This window comes from Petaurus breviceps, unplaced genomic scaffold, assembly GCF_028583685.1.
Source record: "Petaurus breviceps papuanus isolate PSGF00001 unplaced genomic scaffold, PetGlider_PUasm1.0 190, whole genome shotgun sequence".
NCBI lineage: Eukaryota > Metazoa > Chordata > Mammalia > Diprotodontia > Petauridae > Petaurus > Petaurus breviceps.
In genome coordinates, this window is record NW_027185810.1 from 1,504,707 (window position 1) to 1,516,960 (window position 12,254).

The 12,254-nt window shown below is 37.5% G+C and overlaps 1 protein-coding gene across 1 annotated transcript in view; it reads left to right on the plus strand.

Annotated features, from left to right (window-relative positions):
* Nucleotides 1-485: 485 nt before the first annotated feature.
* RNF182 (ring finger protein 182) overlaps nucleotides 486-12,254 on the plus strand; it is a 41,050-nt gene continuing 29,281 nt past the window's right edge. Inside the window, exon 1 of the mRNA XM_069092438.1 lies at nucleotides 486-567. The gene's annotated coding sequence lies outside the window, so the exon portion shown is untranslated. The remainder of the gene's footprint in view (nucleotides 568-12,254) is intronic.

Here is a 12,254-nt window from a genome sequence, read left to right on the forward strand (position 1 = left end):
GGGGTCTGAATCTTAAAAAGTGACTTTTAAAAATGTTCCTAACTATATACTTTTTTCACCTCAGCATTAAGCAACTAGTCTATACATTTTAGAAGCAGTGTAGATTGAGTTTCTTTTGTGTGCAGTGCTTATTAGATAACCACAGAAAACCTTGAAGAATAACTTGCATCTGTCCTCTCTAACATTTAGTATCCTTCCTTCGTAACAAGTGTCATTTTTATCACATTGAGAATATACTGGGAATTTTTACTTCAGTTCTAGCCCACACAATTGAATATATGCCAGTCAATATATCACATCCCGGAGCTTTGCTACAGAATGAAAAAGAGATTAAAAATTGACGTCAGTATGCCCATTAAGAAAAGCTTCCCAGAGCCAATAAATATGGTAGACAAGTATCTCTTTTTTCTGAAGTTTGGACATTTGTATATATATTTGAAAGACTTAGCACAAAAAATTTATTTCTTATTGTGTTCTCTCTGTCCCCAGATCTATATGCTACTAACTGGAACAATTCATTAGCAAGATTGATTATTACCTGACAAAACAGAGCACAGTTGTATTTTGGTGAGTAAAATCTACCATTGTTTCAGAGCAACTTTGAGGAATAACATTTTATGTATATATGTATATATATGCATATACATCTACGTACATAGTGCATATATATACACATGTGTATATACCATATAGGTATATCCACAGACACATACATATATACACATCTAGATATACACATATGAGTATGTATGTATACATACATATATTTTAAGAAAGTGAAAATTAACCAAAACATTTTACTAAATGTTTGAAATACGAATATTTTGATTTCTTTTTGCCTTTGTTTTAGGCAGCTACCTTGATGAATAATTTATGTTTTTCTCTCTTCTTTAAAAAGAGTTATTTGTCATTCTGAAGGAGTTAGTAGAAGCACTGAGAGATAATGTTGATAGTTATTTTACATAATACTTAAGGGACACTAGAGAATTATAAAAGTTCTAAGGACAAAGTATGTCATTTCAGATTAAGGTATAGAAATTTTTAAAGAGAGACAGTTATAAGTGAGTTCTGAGAATTCTGTCTTTTACTTAGAATTAAGTATTAAGAAGTAAGTATCTGTTACTTATTCTAGACAAGTATGTGGTAGAGTTAGGTACATTAAACGGTAAAGACAATAATGTAATTTGTGTCTTTTTTGATATGTCTTTTCTTTACTAAAGACTCTTGCAAAGTACAACTGCATGTATCATTGTTTTAGATGGTATGAATTGTGATTTTCAAATGCAGGTTTATGAAACTGATATTCAAGAATATCAAAACATGGTTTTCATTACATGTGAAAGACTATGGAGTGCATAGAGGAAAATAATGGAATCTGAGTCTTAGAGTTGAAAATGTTTTTATAGCTCACTTTATCCAGTCTTCAAAAACTCTCTAAGTTGGAGGGCACTTCAGTGGTTCTCTAGTAACTGTAGCTCAACAGGGAATATTCTCTTTAACATCCATAACAAGTAGCCATACAGTTTCCATTTGAAGACATCCAGTGATAGAAAACTCACTGATACTTCAGGTATTTTTTGGATAGATCTGATGGTAGGAAATTTTCCCCTACTTTGAACTACAATCTTCCTCATTTCAGTTTAAGTAGCTGTTCTGCTTTCTGGGACCGAGCAGAAAAATCGAATCCCTTTTCCTTATAATTGCTCTTTTGAAACTTGAAAATATCATATCTAAGTCTAAGGATTCTTTTATCCAGATGATACATCTCCTAGTTCTTTAACTAGGGCTTACCCCATATATTTTTCAGTCCTATCCTGTTTACCCTCCAATGATTGTGCTGCCCAGTCCTGAACAAAATGTTCCAGATGGGATGAGTACCATGGGACTCTGTCATTATGGGTCTCTTCTCTCTTAATTTAACCTAGACTACGTTAGCTCTTTTGGCTGCCAAGTTATATTATTAATGTAGTGATCCTGCAGTCCCTAAAAAATCCTACATGTTTTCTCCATAAATTCTTATCTAACCATTGCTTCCCATTCTAGTTCTAGGTAATTGGTTTTTTAAACCAAAAGGATGGACTTGGTTATTTTTTAAGTTTCACTTTTGTTAATTCAGCCCATTGTTCAAGCCTTATAGCATCCTTTTGAATCTGGATTGGGTCATAAAGTTTGGTAGGAAACCTCCCTAATTTTGTGCCACTCACAGCTTTGATAAGCATGTTATTTATGCTTTCATTTAATTTATTGACAAATGTTGAGCAGAATTGGGCCAAGATTAGATTACTGATATACTGATTGCTACTCTTTGAATTAGACTCCAAACACAGTTCCAAATCTACCTAAGTATATAATAATATTGTCTGTATCTCACCAGCTTATCCACAAGAATACCATAAGAGACTTAGTTAAACTATGTCTACACTATTCCTCTTATCTACTAATATGGTAATCCTGCCAGAAAAAGATTATATGACTTGTTATTTTTTTTAAAGTTCTATTTGTTCCTTTTATCATTGTATCAGTCATTTCTTTTCTTCCATTTAATAGTATATTATTCTTTCCAATTACATGTAATGATAGTTTTCAACATTTGTTTTTATAAAATTTTGAGTTCCAATTTTTTCTCCTTCCCCCCTCCCCAAGACAGCCAGCAATCTATTATGGGTTATATGTGTACAATTATGTTAAACATATTTCCACATTAGGCATGTTGTGAAAGAAGAATCAGAACGAAAGGGAAAAACCACAAGAAAGGAAAAAAAAAACAAAAACAAAAAAATGTGAAAATAGTCTGCTTTGATCTACATTCAGACTTTATAGATCTTTCTCTGGATGTGAATAGCATTTTCCATCATGAGTCTTTTGGAATTGTCTTGGATAATTGTATTGCTGAGAAGAACTAAGTCTGTCAAAGTTGATCATTACACAGTGTTGCTTTTACTGTGTACAATGTTCTCCTGGTTCTGCTCACTTTACTTCAGTACATTTATGTCTTCAGGTTTTTCTGAAATCTACGTGCTTGTCATTTCTTTTTTTTTTTAATAATTAATGAATTTTTGGTTTTCAACATTCATTTCCACAAGATTTTGAGTTCTGAATTTTCTCCCCATCTCTCCCCTTTCCCCCACCCCAAGATGGAGTGCATTCTAATTGCATCTTCCCCTAGTCTTCCCTCCCTTCTATCATGCCACCCCCCCCCTTTATCCTTTTCCTCCTTATTTTCTTGTAGGGAAAGATAGATTTCTCTACCCCATTGCTTGTATATATTATTTCCCAGTTGCATGTAAAAACAATTTTTTTACATTTTTTTTGGCTTTTTGGATGGGGAAGGCAGGGCAATTGGGGTTGTGACTTGCCCAAGGTCACACAGCTAGCAAGTGTTAAGTGTCTGAGGCCAGATTTGAACTCAGGTCCTCCTGATTCTAGGGCCAGTGCTCTATTCACTATGCCACTTAGCCACCCTTACATTTGTTTTTTAAAACTTTGAGTTATAAATTCTCTCCCTTCTTCCTTCCCCACCTATGGTCATTGAGAAGGCAAACAATTCAGTATAGTTTATAATGTGCAGTTTACTTCCATAAAATCATATTGTGAAAAATTAACTGTATTTCCCTCCATCCTATCTAATCCCCTACTTATTCTGTTTTCTTTCTTTTTTAAAAAAATTTTCCATTTGTTTTTATTTTTAGTTTTTTGCTTTTTGGAGGGCAATTGGGGTTAAGTGAGTTGCCCAAGGTCACATGGCTAGTTTTTTTTTTTTTGTGTGTAAGTGTCTGAGGCCGGATTTGAACTCAGGTCCTCTTGACTCCAGGGCCAGTGCTCTATTCACTGTGCCACCTAGCTGCCCCTACTTATTCTATTTTCTCCTTTGATCTTGTCCCTTTTCAAAAAAGTGTTTGCTTCTGGCTATCCCCTCCCCCAATCTGCCCTCCCTTTTATCATTCTCTGCCCCCACTTTGTCTCTTTCCCCCACTTACTTTCCTGTAGGGTAAGATACCCAATTGAGTGTGTATGTTATTCCCTCCTTAAGCCAAATCTGATGAGAGTAAGGTTCACTCATTCCTTCTCACCTCCCCCCTCTTTCCTTCCATTGTGAAACCTTTTTCTTACCTCTTTTATGTGGGATAATTTACCCCATTCTATCTCTCCCTTTCTCCTTCTCCCAATGTATTTCTCTCTCATCCCTTCTGCTTATCATTTCTTATAGCACAATAGTATTCCATTATGTACATAGTAACAACATTGTACGGTGACCAACTTTGATAGACTTAGTTTTTCTCAGCAATATAGTGATCTAAGATAATTCCAAAAGACTCATGATGGAAAATGCTAAGCCACATCCAGAGAAAGAACTATGGTGTCTGAATGCAGATTAAAGCAAACTATTTTCTCTTTTTTTTTTCCTTTCTAATGGTTTTTCACTTTTGTTCTTATTCTTCTTTCACAACATGCCTACTGTAGAAATATGTTTAATATGATAGTACAGATAGCCTATATCAGATTCCTTGTATCTTGGGCGGGGGGGAAGGGAAGGAAGAGGAGGAAGGGAGAAAAAAAATTTGGAACTTAAAATCTTATAAAAGAATTGAAAAAAATCCTATTATTTGGAAAAATAGTATTCCATTACATTCATATACCACAACTTGTTTAGCCATTCCCTAACTGATGGGCATCCCCTCAGTATCCATTTCTTTGCCACCACAAAAAGAGTTGCTGTAAATATTTTTGTACATGTGGGCCCTTTCCCCCTTTTTTTGAGTCTTTTTGGGATACAGAACTAGTAGTGATATTGCTGGATTAAAGGGTATGCACAGTTTTATAACCCTTTGGGCATAGTTCCAAATAGTTCTCCAGAATGGTTGAATCAGTTCACAACTCCACCCAATGCATTAGTTTCCCAATTTTCCCACATCTCCAACTTTTACCAATTTTCTTTTCTGTTATATTAGCCAATCTGAGAGGTATGAGATGGTACCTCAGAATTTTTTTTGGTTTGAATTTCTCTAATAAATAGTGATTTAGAGCATTTTTTTCATATGACTATAGAGAGCTTTAATCCTTTGAAAACTGCCTATTCATATCCTTTGACCACTTATCAATTGAGGATATATCAGTCATTTCAACGAGGAGAAAGAAACCCTTATTCCTTTCGTTTGCCCACCTTCAAATCGAACTTTGACATGTAATAACAGAGAAAGGTAATGAAGCAAAAAACAACTTGTTGGGTGTATATGTATATATCTCAACATATATAATATTCCGATACATCATTGGTTTTCCATTTGTTCAATTTGGCTTTCTTTTAGTGATCTTTTCATATATATTATTGTGGTCATTGTATGTAGTATTCTTTTGTTTCCATTTATTTCATTCTGCCTCAATTTCACATAAAACTTTTTGTGTTCCTCTGAATTCTTTATTGGTTATTGGGCAAAAGCATTTTATGTACAGAGAATGGTTCTGGATTCACTCTCTTTGACCAAGGTTGTCTAGATGTACACCTCAGGGTTCTATGGGCACCTTTGAGGATCTGAGTGTGTCCTTCTCTGATTCTGTTGGCTTGAGTCCCCATTCTGGCATGCTCCCCAACACTTACTGTTAACTGACATTGTTTAATTTCCCAGTTCCATTTGGTTAAGTCACATCGATTAACTTTTATAAAAGGGCATTTACTGTTTTGCAAGAACAGATGTACAGATATTTTCTTTCAACACCTTTGGTAACACTCTTATAGGTACTACCTTGGTCTCTGGGGAGATAGGGCTGAGGCTTAATGCAATGTCCACATATTGTTGGTCCTACCAAACTCATGTTATATGCACCGTAGTAGCATGATGAGTCTGTGTATCAGATACTACTGGATCCTGATAGTCATTCCTCAGGGCCTTGGTGCTGAACTGGCTAGCTTCTAAATTTTTTCACCTCCTGGTAGCTTTCTTTCCTGACCTTTCAAAGCTTACCAGGTCATAGCTAAAACCTAAAACCTAAAACGAAAAAACAGAGGCAAAGAACTGAGGCCCAAGCTCTGTCCTCTTAACTGTATCTCACCTGAATGGAGGTGAGCAGGAAGGAATCAGACCAAGTGACTGGCCCCTGACTGATGAGCACCTGCGGAACGCTTCCCAGTTCTGTCCAGCAGCCACTCAGTTTCCCATCATTGTTAACAGACCAGAATCAGTTACAGAATGTCTAAGCCAGCTCAGGGATCAATATTCTTCCATTAGACATGATCATGCCTCTTGATGTTGGGGATTGCATTAGCCTAGAATGCTGATGCCTGCTCCACAGCCCTCTGTTACACATTCATATGCTACGGCTTCCTCATCTCTTCTTCATTGGATGAGCACCCACTTTATTCAATCAGTCAATCAACAAGTACTTATTAAGTGCCTAATATGTTCCAGGCAAACAAAGAAGGAGACAATCCCTACTGGACTTTATTAAGCTTATATTCTAATGGTAGACATCTGCGTGTGTGTGTGTGTGTGTGTGTGTGTGTGTGTGTGTGTGTGTGTGTACAGCATAAATATAAAGATTATATATATACACACACACAAAGTCACTAAATATAAGGTAGGTTGGGAGGGTCACTAGATTTACGGAGAATCAGGAAAACATTCATGAAGAGAATGTCATCTGTACCGAATCTTAACAGAAGAGAGACTGACTGTATGAGGTGGAGGTAAAGAGGGAGCATATTTCGGGCAAGGGGCAGAGAAGGGAGATGTAGCATTATGCATGAGGATTAGAGAGAAGCTTAATTTGGCTAAATCCCAGAGTGTGGGAGGGGAAGAATATCCAATGAGTCTGGAGAGATAGATTAGGGCCAGTCTGTGTAGGGCTTTAAAAGCTAAAAAGGAGAGTTAATATTTTATCCTAGAGGCAATAGGTACTTCTGGAAATAGGAGAGTCACATGGTCAGGTCTGCACTTAAAGAAAATTACTTTGGCAGAAGCATGGAGGAGAGAATGGAATGAGGAAAGACTTGAGAAACTAATTAGGAGGCTGTTGCAATAATCTAGGCAAGAGGTAATGAAGGCCTGAAGTAAGTTATGTGAGTGGAGAGAAGGGGTCAGATGCAAGATACATCATGAAGGTGGAAATTGCAAGATTTGGCAACCAGGTGGGTATGTTGGGGATGAGAGACAATGAGGAGTCCAAGATGATTCCAAGATTACAAACTTGGAGGACTTGGAAAGATGGTGGTACTATGGACAGAAACAGAAGTTTAAAAGAGTAACATGCTTTGGGGAAAAAGAATGAGTTAATTTTTGGACATGTTGATTTTAAGGTCATCTGGTCTGAAATGTCAAATAGGCAATTGGTGATGTAGACTGAAGCTCAAAGGAGAGATGGGCAATTAGAGTAGTTTTAGTTGACATTTAGTTGGTGATGTTGCAAGTCAGATTGTGAAGTGTAGAGGAATGAATAATAGAGCAGGAAGTGGAAGCAGAGTGTGTAGACAATTATTTTTAATAGTATTTTATTTTTTCTAGTTGCACATAAAGACGATTTTTAACATTCATTTTAAAAAATTTTGAGTTCCAAGTTTTCTTCCTCACTCTCTAACCCTCCCAAAAAAGGTAAGAATTTTAAAATAGGTTACATATGTACAATCATGTAAAACATATTTCCATGTTAGTCGTGTTGTGAAAAAAGAAACAGATCAAAAGAAAAAAGCCATGAAAAAGATAAAGAAAGTGAAAATAGTATGCTTCATTCTGCATTCAGATTCCTTTAGTTTTTTCTCTGGATGTGGATAACATTTTTCATCATGAATACTTTGGAACTGAGTAGACAGTTTTTTTTTAAAGGAGTTTGCCTGAGAAAGAGAGAAGAAAGACTGGCTGATAACTTGAGGGTATGGTAGGGTCTAGATAAAGCTTTTTGAGAATAAGGGAAACTTGAACAAATTTGAAGTTGTGGGGAAGGAGCCAATAAGGAAACACTGAAAATTTGAGAGAGGAAAGGATGATTGAAGATAGAGTCTGCTGGAGAAGATGGGAGGTCATGAGATCAAGTATACGTGTAGAGGGATCAGGCTTGGCAAGAAGAAAGTCCACCCCCTTTGTCAGACAGAGATGGGGATTAAAGAGGAGAGAGTGAGAGATGATGATGTCAGGAGGGTTTTAGGATTAAGAAAATGGAAGGAGAGGAAGCTTATGTCAAAGGGCCTCAGTTTGTTCAATAATATAAGAACATGGTCCTTATATAAGGAACTGGAAATGTTTCCTCATCTTCCTTAAATCCAGTGACCTACTCCTTCACTCCTACTCAGCCAGATACAGGGATGGTCACATGGTGGATCTAGTCCTTGTCCATAAGTGTTCTACTTTCCTAATGAGAAACTGGTCTTCTCATACCTAACCATATTCTATTATTCATTCCACCTCTCCCTATCCTTTACTCCTTCTAACCTGTTCTTTACCCTCTTCTGTGACCTCCATTCCCTCTACACCACAGTACTTTTTCGAGTTTGTACTCCTGCTTAGATTTCCCTTTCTTCCCTTTCCAACCCCATGGGACCCAATTAGGGACAAATCAAAGGAATGCCTTGCCACAGTGAGAACCCAGTTGAGATTGTCTAACATGAGTGTGTAATATATCTATATAATATATCAGCAAAGTTGTCAGATTTCTTCCAGCCTCATGAATCAAAGGGGAGGAAGTGAGTGGTAGCTAATCTAGACCTGAGGTTTGGCAAGAAAAGAGTGGCAATATGATAAGGAACCAAGGGAATTAAAGGTAGAGGACAGTGTAGAATTGAAGGGAAAGTGGAAGTGGCAGTAAAGGAAGGGGAAAGGAATAAGCATTTACATGTGTGTGTGTGTGTGTGTGTGTGTGTGTGATATGTATATATATTATATATATATCACTTACTACATATCAAACAATGCGTTGTATACATCCTCATTGTCAGCCTCATCCTCCTCATTATTATTATTTCCTTTGATCCTTGCCACAATCTTTATAAAAAATTTTTGTTTATTTTTAGTTTACAACATTCGTTTCCACAAGATTGTGAGTTACAAATTTTCTCTCTGTCTTTCCCCTACCCACCACCCCAAAACAGCCATCCCACTGAATACCCCCTCCCCTAATCTGCTCTCTCCTATATCCTCCCCCATCCCCCCAGATCCAAACAAATGAAAAAATAGAAAGCAATGTGAAATATCTCATTGGGAAAACAACTAACCTGGAAAATAGATCCAGGGAGAGAAAATTTAAAAATTATTGGACGATCTGAAAGCCATGATCAAAAAAAGAGCCTAGAAATCATCCTTCAAGAAAACTCCTAGGAATATTATAGCCATATTCCAGAGTTCCCAGGTCAAAAAGAAAATATTACAAGCAGCCGAGAAGGAACAATTTGAATATTGCTGTGATTTTTGGTTTTAATCCTAGCTCCTTTGACCTCTGGAATATCATATGCCAAGCCCTTTGATCCCTTAATGTAGAAGCTGCTAGATCTTGTGTTTTCCTGATTGTGTTTCCACAATATTCAAATTGTTCCTTCTCAGCTGCTTGTGATATTCCTAGGAGTTTTCTTTTTGGGATCTTTTTCAGGAGGTGATCAGTGGATTCTTTCAACCTCTGTTTTGCTCTCTGGTTCTAAAACATCAGGGCAGTTTTCCTTGAAAATTTCTTGAAGGATGATTTCTAGGTTCTTTTTTTTGTTTGAATCTGTTTTATAGTATCTTGATTTCTCATAAAGTCACTAGCTTGCATTTGGTCCAATCTGATTCTGAAGGAATTATTTTATTCAGTGAGCTTTTGAAATTCCTTTTCCATCTGACTAATTCAGCTTTTTAAGGCATTCTTCTCCTCTTTTAAGGCATTCTTCTCCTCATTGGCTTTTTGGACCTCTTTTGCCATTTGAGTTAGTCTAGTTTTAAGGTGTTATTTTTTTCAGTCAGGTTGTTGACTCTCTTTTCATGATTTTTTGCATCATTCTCATTTCTCTTCCCAGTTTTTCCTCCACTTCTCTTACCTGATTTTCAAAATACTTCTTGAACTCCTCCAGGGCCTGTAACCAATTCATATTTTTCTTGGAAGCTTTTGATGCAGGAGTTCTGACTTCACTGTCTTCCCCCCATTCCATGCTTTGATCCTTTTCGTTCCCCAAAAAGGAATCTGTGCTTGCTTTGCTTCCTCTGCTTGCTCATGTTGCCAGTCAATTATTTGACTCTTGAGCTCTTTGCCATGGTAGAACTCTGCTTCCAGAGGGAAGAGCTTTGTCCCAAATTGCTGGGGTTTTTGCAGCTGCCAGAGCTATTAGTTGGGCACCTTCTCTATAGCCCCCACAAACTCTGCCCCCTGGCCACACACCCTAGGACCTCCACCCAGGACAGCAATTCAGATCCAAGCAGATTAAAGCAAGCGTGATTATCCTCTGAATGGTCCCTTGGTCTCCCTACAATTAGCAGGACAGGAGCTCTGGAGGCAGCCATACCTAGGCAGCAGCTGCAACCCTGGTGACTCCGCCACCTCTTGCCCTGTGGGCAAGGGCTGGACCGTGCCCTTTCTTTCCAACAGAGTTCCTAACTAACCTTTTACTTGCTCTTTGGCGTTACAGGTTGAGGAGTCTGGAAACTGCCACAGCTGCTGGTGATCCACTGTCCTGAAGTCTGCTACGGCAGCCACTGGTTGGGGCTGCTCTGAGGACAAAATCACATGGCTCACGCAGGACTGTACTCTGCTCCCAGTGTGCTGTGATGGGCCCTTCCTGTAGGCCTGCCAGACTGCCTTCAGTGGGAGATTTGTTTCTCTCTGTCACTTTGTGGGTTCTGTAGCTCTAAAATTTGGTTAGAGTCCTATTTTATAGGTGTTTGTTGTGGCTGTTGGGGGGAGCTCACAGAATTTCCTGCTTCTACCACCTATCCCTTTTTTCACCCTCTGAAATCTGCTCTTCCAAAATCTAGAAGGCATCTCAGACTGTGTCCAACTTTCCTTTTCTTCTCTGTTGGAATCTAAGTTGGAGTGGCCCTTTTCCTTCAGTGGTCCCATAAATTCTTCTTACATGATTAGAATGATATTGCAATCAGTGCACTCCTTCATTATTCTCTGGGCTCAGATTCTAATCTCCAGATTGTTTTTTTTCCTCCACCACGATCTAGCATTCTGGCAAGGAGGCCCTTCTTTAGTTTTGTCAGTTCTTTACAGAAATTCCATTTTAATGAAAGTATCCAGGCCATCCATATTCACTTCATTCCTCTCTGGGCTCCACTCCTGATCCTGAACTTCATTCTCCACCATGATCCAGCAACCTTCTTCCGCTAGAAGATTGTTCTGCCCCAGCAGACTTATACCCATTCCCCTTTTCAGCTTTTATGGGCTGCCTTCCCCTATTACAACATAAGCTTCTTGTGTATGTATTCTCAGTGCTTAGCTTAGTGCCTTCTCATCGCCCTCCTCCTTCCTCTCCCTGTCTGATTTTTGGAATTTCTTTACATTAGTGTATACTCTTAATATACAGTGCTTCTTTCCCCTTCTACAACATTCAAAAAAGGCCTTCATCTAACCCCAACTTAGATAATTCCTGGTAAAGTAGTGATAAATGAGCTGAGTTACTATTACCATAAGAAGCAAAATACCAGTTGTATACTTTTAAACTAGTTTGGCAGTACATTGTGGTATATCAGTCATTAAAACTATGATAGAAAGTTACTTTTAGCCATGGGTTTTAGAATATAACCGTGTTCATTTGTGACCAGAAGGTAGCCTCTATCTGCCAAAGTAGAGACTCTCATATTGCTTTTGAGGAAAGCATGTACTGTTGTTTGTTCTTATTTTTGTAATAGGTTAATATAAGTAATGTAATGTAAGTTAATTATCTTCATTTTTACACCTAAAATTTAGAAATCATTCTCTTAGATTGTATCATTAGTTTCCTTGGAAACTTTATTTATATGGTTGGAGAATTTTGTTAAATGGAAATCAAAGAGAACAGTATGAAAAGAAAAATAGAAAGAGTTAAATTAACATGAGAGTAGTTGGATGGTCATTTCAATAGTGAAATTACTGGAGTTTTGACCAGATAATTGAATGACGGATTGTGACTATACCATGTTTCCTACCTGCCACCTCAGAACATTATCAAATAACAACAACCACAAAGGGCAAAGTAAAGAAACCCTGACAGTAACTACCCTGCCAAAACAGAGTAATAGAAAGACTTAAGAAAAGAATAAACAAAAGAGCGACTCCAATTTGATAAATATGCACTATGTAATTAAGAAAAAAGCAAGGAAAAA